We start from the raw sequence: 6,276 nt of genomic DNA, 5'->3' as shown, positions 1-6,276 counted from the left end.
ACGGGAGGTCAGCCAGCCGGGACTCAGAGGCAAAAGCTGCTGGGAACAGGGGACAGGAAAGGGGGAAGGGAACGGGAACTGACCTGTGTTGAAGACCTACTGTGCACCAAGCACTGTGCTGGGCCTGTTACCTGTACCCTCTCATTGGATCCTCATGGCAAAGCTATGTAGAAGGATGATGAATCCCTTTTTGCATACGTGGGAAACGGAGGCTCAGAGAGGTAAAGCCACTTGCCCAGGGTTGCACAGCCGAGTGGCAGATCTGGGCCTGAATCCGCGTCTGATTGCAAAGCATGTTTCCTCCCCAGAGCTTTTGTAACTGGGCCAGCTGGGGGGCTGCTCTGGCGGGAGAGGCCAGCAGGTGGGACGTGGTTCAGGAAGCAGGCAGGTGTAATTCACAGGGCGGGAGGCGCCCTGCAGCTCATAGCAAAAGGAGCGCTTGACTTTTTTTTTTTCGTGGGAGAGTCCGAGGTAAGCGTGCAAGGCCAGAGGGTGGCTCTGCTCCACCCGGTCATTCAGGCTCCATCTCCACAGTCTTGTCACCATCGGAGAGGTCGAAGCCACCGCCATGTTCATGTTCCATGAGGGATTAGAGAAAAGCGTGCAGAGGATGCATCCCTGCTGCTCTCAGCGCCCCGGACACATCCCTTCCACTCACTTTCCCCTGACCAGGCTCCGTCACGTGACCTCCCCACCGTGAGAAGGGCTGGGAAAGGCAGCTCCCTGCTAGGTGGCCGGGGCCCTGTGGTGACTCATCATTGTAGAGAAAGCGGGGAGCCATCCGCTGGCCAGCTGACAGTCTCTGCCCAGTCGCCTCCTGCAGTGCCAGGCCTCAGGACCTCACCTGCAACCTGACCCCCATCAGAGGGCCGCCCTGACCTCCCGCTGCTCCTTTAAACTGCATCTGGCTCTATTTTCCCCTGTCCCTTGATGAAAGCGGACTGTCCCACGATTTTTCTCATCTATACTCAAGGCACTTCAGGTGGCAAACAGCCTCAGTGAAAAATCCTCGGGCCCTGGCCGGTGGCTCAGTGGTTGGAGCATCCACCGGAGCACTGAAGGGTTTGGGGTTTGGTTCCCGGTCAAGAGCGCATACCTGGGTTGCAGGCTCGATGCCCAGCTCCAGTTGGGGCGTGTGCAGGAGGCAATGAATCCATGTGTCTTTCTCCTATCAATGTTTCTCTCTCTCTTTCTCTCTCTCTCTCCCCCCTCCCTCCCTCCCTTACACTCTCTCTAAAAATCAATGGGGAAAATATCCTCAGGCGAGGATTAACAACAACAAAACATCCTCAGCGCATGATGGACATCTCAGTCTTCATTCAGAGGATTTTCCCTTCCTCCTCGGGCTGAGGTCTTCTGTGCACAAAAAGCTGGGGGCAGCCGGGATGTTTGTCCCTGCCTGGTGCTATGGGACTGACAGACGGTCCATGCCCGCAGCGTGGTGGATGTTTAACAAGGGCACTGAAGTCTCAGGGGTAATACTGTAGATGTTTCAGAGGCCGTGTAGTAAGTGCCAGCCATAATTATTTCTGTGCCAGTGAGGGTCCCTGCGGGCCGCCTGGGGTGGCCACACACCCCATGTGGCCCCACCTGGCAGCATCAGCTCTGCTGTGTGCCTCTTATGAGCCAGCCCTGGGTACATCGCTTCTCTGCACCTCCGCACAGAAGTGAATCAGGGGCAGTCCCTGCCCCACAAAGAACCAAGCAGCCCATTCGCAGGTAACTGCAATGCAGTCTGTTACATGCTGTGACGGGGGCTGTGGAAGCTCAGAAGAGGGGCCCCTTGCCTGGGCGAGGTTCCGACTGACCTCTTTCTGGGGGAGATGAGGTTGGTGTGACTCTAACAGCTTAGCAAACGCTAACCCGGTTTCTAAATGGAATGTGCAAGGGACTAGAGCTCATGGAGCCAGAGCACCGAGGACAAAAGCCCAGTTTTCCGTGAAACACCCGAACTACGTGCTGCCACAGGGCCTTTGCACTGCAGTTTTCTCTCTGCCGGGAATGAGCTTCCTCTAGAGACCCCGCTGGCTCATTGCTCACTTCATTCATATCTCTGCTCACATGTCCCCTCCTCAGAGAAGGCCTCCTGACCCCTCTCCCTTTGCTCTCAGATCCACCACTCTCCAGCCTCTTCGCTGCTTTATCTTTCCGGACTTGACTCCTGGCCATGTGTTTGTTGATTGCATGTCTCTTCTATGAGAATGTGAATGGGATGAGAAGTATGTTCTTTAAATAGATTGAGAGAGAGAGAAAAGGGAAGGGGAGAGAGAGAGAGAGAGAGAGAGATCAATGATGAGAATCATTGATCTAGAAAGAGAGAAATATCGATGAGAGAGAAACATCCATTGGCTGCCTCCTGCACACCTTCTACTGGAGATGGAGCCGCTGCCTCTGGGGATCGAGCCCACAACTCAGGTATGTGTCCTGACCAGGAATTGAACCTCGACCTCTTGGTTCATAGGTCGACGCTCAACCACTGAGCCACACCAGCCGGGCCTTTTCTTTTAAACTTTTTAATAAGCACGGCTGTAATATGGAAGCGAGACGCGGTGCAGAATTAGGGGGGTCAGGGGTTCAGGGGGGTTCGTCGCCAGTGTCACTGTTATTCTTTGAGATGGAGAGGCTTGAACTCGCTGTGATGCTGTTGAGAAAGATCCAGAAAAGAAAGATGACACGGGAGAGAAGGAAGGGCTGATGACTGAGGATGTGGGAATGGCTGGGCTCCAGGGCACGGGAGGGGGTGGGGAGGCTTGGCTGACCTCCAAGGGGAGGGCGGGGAGGGAGCGGGGAGCGCTGCGCCCGAGCCCGCAGAGCTGCAGGGGAGCCTGTGTCCTCGCTCCAGGGCCATCGGCGTCATGGTGTGCTGCCTGCTGGGGATGGAGGCTGGTCCCCAAGAGAGTGTGTTCTCAGCTCTCTAATATTTTTACAAGAAATTAAACCCGAAGTAGAAAGGCCTGAATCAATTTTATCCAAAATGAGAAAGGAGCCGAGGTGATGGCTGCAGCCCAGGGGGGTGGGGCCTGGAGGAAGAAGCCACGGGACTTTTTATTTTCACCCACAAACAGGCCCCGTGGGCCCTGGGAGCTGGGGCAGAGGGAGAAGGGGCTCAGGGAACCAGGGGGTCGGAGGGACAGACAGGTGCCTTCATTCAGGGGAAGGTGAGAAAGGTTTCTCAGAGGAAGTAACAATTTCACTGCCTCTGAAAGGTTTGCAGAATTTTAACAGGAAGGACTTCCTGGAGGTAGGGGATTGCATTATTCTACTTAAAATAAATGTAATTACACTGCACATTAAAGCTCTTAGCTCAGCGCCTGCCGTGTCACCAGCCCGCAATGTCAATGAGCCATTCAACTGTGATTACTAATAATTTTCATGCGTTTAAAGTTTGACTTCACCCAACTCCCCCCAATTTTTTTCTGATGCTTATACTAACTGTGGACCCTTGGCAGTCACGGGAAATCAGACGCATGATCTTTTTTTTTTTTTTTTTAATCCTCATCCGAGGATATTTTTCTTTTGATTTTTTTTAGAGGGAGCGGAGGGGAGGGCGGAGGGAGGAGAGATGGAGAGATAAACATTGTTGCGAGAGAGGCACATGGATTGGTTGCCTCTCACATGCGCCCCAACAGGGGATGAGCCTGCAACCGAAGGCACGTGCCCTTGACCGGGAACTGAACCCGAGACCCTTTGGTCCTCGGGCCGACTGGGCCGACACCAGACACACAGTCTTTAAAAATGCCCCCTGGGAAGTACTGTCCCCAGCAAAGTGTGAGTGACATGTGAAGCTGCTGTCTTGGGCGGTGAGTGGCTCTAAAGCGAGGACTTGGGTTGTTACCGTGAGTTGAGTTACCCACCAGCCTCGCCGGCCGCTCTCACCTGGGCGGCTCTGCGCTGGCTCAGGGCTCCCTGGGCGGCGGGCAGACTCCCTTCTGGTTCCCACCGGAGCAGCATATGGTGGAAGCCAGGAGCGGCAGGCTCAGCCGGGCTGAATGAGACTCTGCTCTTTAATCCACCCCCCGCTTCTGTTTTTCAGACTAAAAGCCAACACTGTTTCAGAGGTTTCATCTTTCTTGCCCTGATTAGCACTAGCGATTGGAATTCTTCTGAGGCCGTTTTCCTGAAGGAAACAGCGTAATCCCTGGGGGTCAGCCAGGCTCCCTCACGAGCTCCGTTCCAGGCTGACGTTTCTGCCTCATCCAGAATATAAACGACTACCAGCCCCGGGCCTTTGGGTCACTTGCAGCCGAACTGCATGCTAAACCCTTGAACGTCAGTGACTTTAGGGGCTTCCCAACCTTTCCCCTCCTAATGTAGCCTTTAAGCCACCTAATGTTCTACACTGCCTGACACACATGTACACACGCATGCACACACAGGAACAGGTGCACGCATGCATACATGTGCACACATAACACACACAGGTACATGCATGCATGGGCACACAGGCATATGTATCCATTCATACACATGAGCACCCACATGCACATAGGCATATCACAAGACACATGAACACATGCTTACACACACTAGTTCACACACATGCTTGTACACAGAGATACTTGTACTTACACATGAACACACATTTGTGCATGTGGAACACAAGCATGCACACAAATGTATACCATCATACACACAGGAACACATGCAATTACAGCCATGCATGCACACACATGCACATGCAACACGCATGCAACACAGATACACTCTCGCACACATGCACACACACCATGCATGCTTGCAAGACACACCCTTGCACACACGCACACACATGCACAGGCATGGCAGGCGCAGGCATGCACAACACTCTGCCAAGAACAAGTGAGGAGGAGGAGGAAGGTAGACACATCATTCTTTTCCCTCCAGTTCAAATGACTTCTCTTCCTTGGCACCAACTTTGTTTTGATAGATTCGTTATTTTTTTAGAACACGAAGACATGGGACTGGAACCAAGTCCCCGGTTTCACAGATGGGAGAGGCGATTTCTAGCAATGAATCTTCTTGAACAAAATGACATAACAACAGAAGAACTTGGAGGCCCTCGGAGAGTTCGCTATATCTGCAGCACCCCCGGCCCCGGGCGCCTTCAGGGAGGCAGCGCAGCGGAGGGAAAGGCACTGGACTGCAGCCTCGCTCTGTGTCCGGCGGCTCGGACACTCCTTTGCTGGGGGCACTTGGTCCATTGGCTCCCCGTCCCTGGTCCCTTCAGCGGTGACATCTGAAGGTTCGGGCATAACAGATGGAGACATCGTGGAGCTTTCCTCAGGCCACACAGCTAGAACTCGTGTCGTAGTGCCCACGCGGGATCCATTCCCACAGGGTTCCCCAAATGTGAGCTCGCGCCCGCATCGCCCGGGTCTTGTTAAAATGCAGAGTCTGAGTCAGTGGGTCTGGAGTGGCCTGAGATTCTTCCTAACCCGCTCCCAGGTGACGCTGCTGCTGCTAGAAAGGCCTTTCCCTCTTCCACACGTTTCTAAAAGGTAGAGCGAGGTTTGCCACCCCCTCCCCACTGCACCCCAAGCCCCTGGGTGGGACAGCTGCCCCTTTCCCCTTGGGCTCCGGGTCTCCCCAGCACCACCCACCGCCCTTTTCCGAGGCAGCTGCTCCCCAGCCCCCACCGTCACAGCTGTGGGTGTCAGAAGATGCACGTTCCCTTTCGCTGGCCTCAGAGCCCTTACCACAGGGAGGCCTGGGCAAGTCCAGCCTCCCGTTGGAGCCTCAGTTTCCCCCTCGGTGTGAAGAGGCGGCTGGGCTTGCTCTGGCCCCGGCCGCACTCTGGCAGAGCCTTACCAAGCGCCCTGGCCCGGTGCCACTCTCCCAGACTTCATTGAACCGCACGGGGTGAGGCCCACGCATGGGTGCTTTTGAACAGCTGCCCAGGTGATTCTGACGGGCCAGGGTTGAGAACCACAGCTCCGATGCTCGTTAGGGGTCAGCTCAGCGCTGTCGGTGTGGGCCCAGCGGCCGGGTCTGCACACAGACCCCACACGATCAGACGCAGGCTCGGGGGCGGCCGGTGCAGCCCCAGCTGTTAGGTCTCCCCGGCCCCTGGAAGAGCCCTTGCAGGGATGCTGAGGATAACGCCCTGGCTTCCAGGTGAACTCTCTTTTCTGACTGGCACACGATGCACATTTTAATTAAAGACTCAACCCCACACGTCAATCATCCGCAGACCTCCGCCGCCAACGCACCTTCCCACGGAGGGCTGGCAGCAGCACCTGTGTGGGTGCAAGGGGACAGGGGAGGGGGAGGGTGCGGGGAGGGGGGGACAGGGGGGCT

The sequence above is a fragment of the Myotis brandtii genome, unplaced genomic scaffold (assembly GCF_000412655.1).
Source record: "Myotis brandtii unplaced genomic scaffold, ASM41265v1 scaffold876, whole genome shotgun sequence".
Classification (NCBI taxonomy): domain Eukaryota; kingdom Metazoa; phylum Chordata; class Mammalia; order Chiroptera; family Vespertilionidae; genus Myotis; species Myotis brandtii.
Note: the sequence above shows the minus strand (reverse complement) of the source record.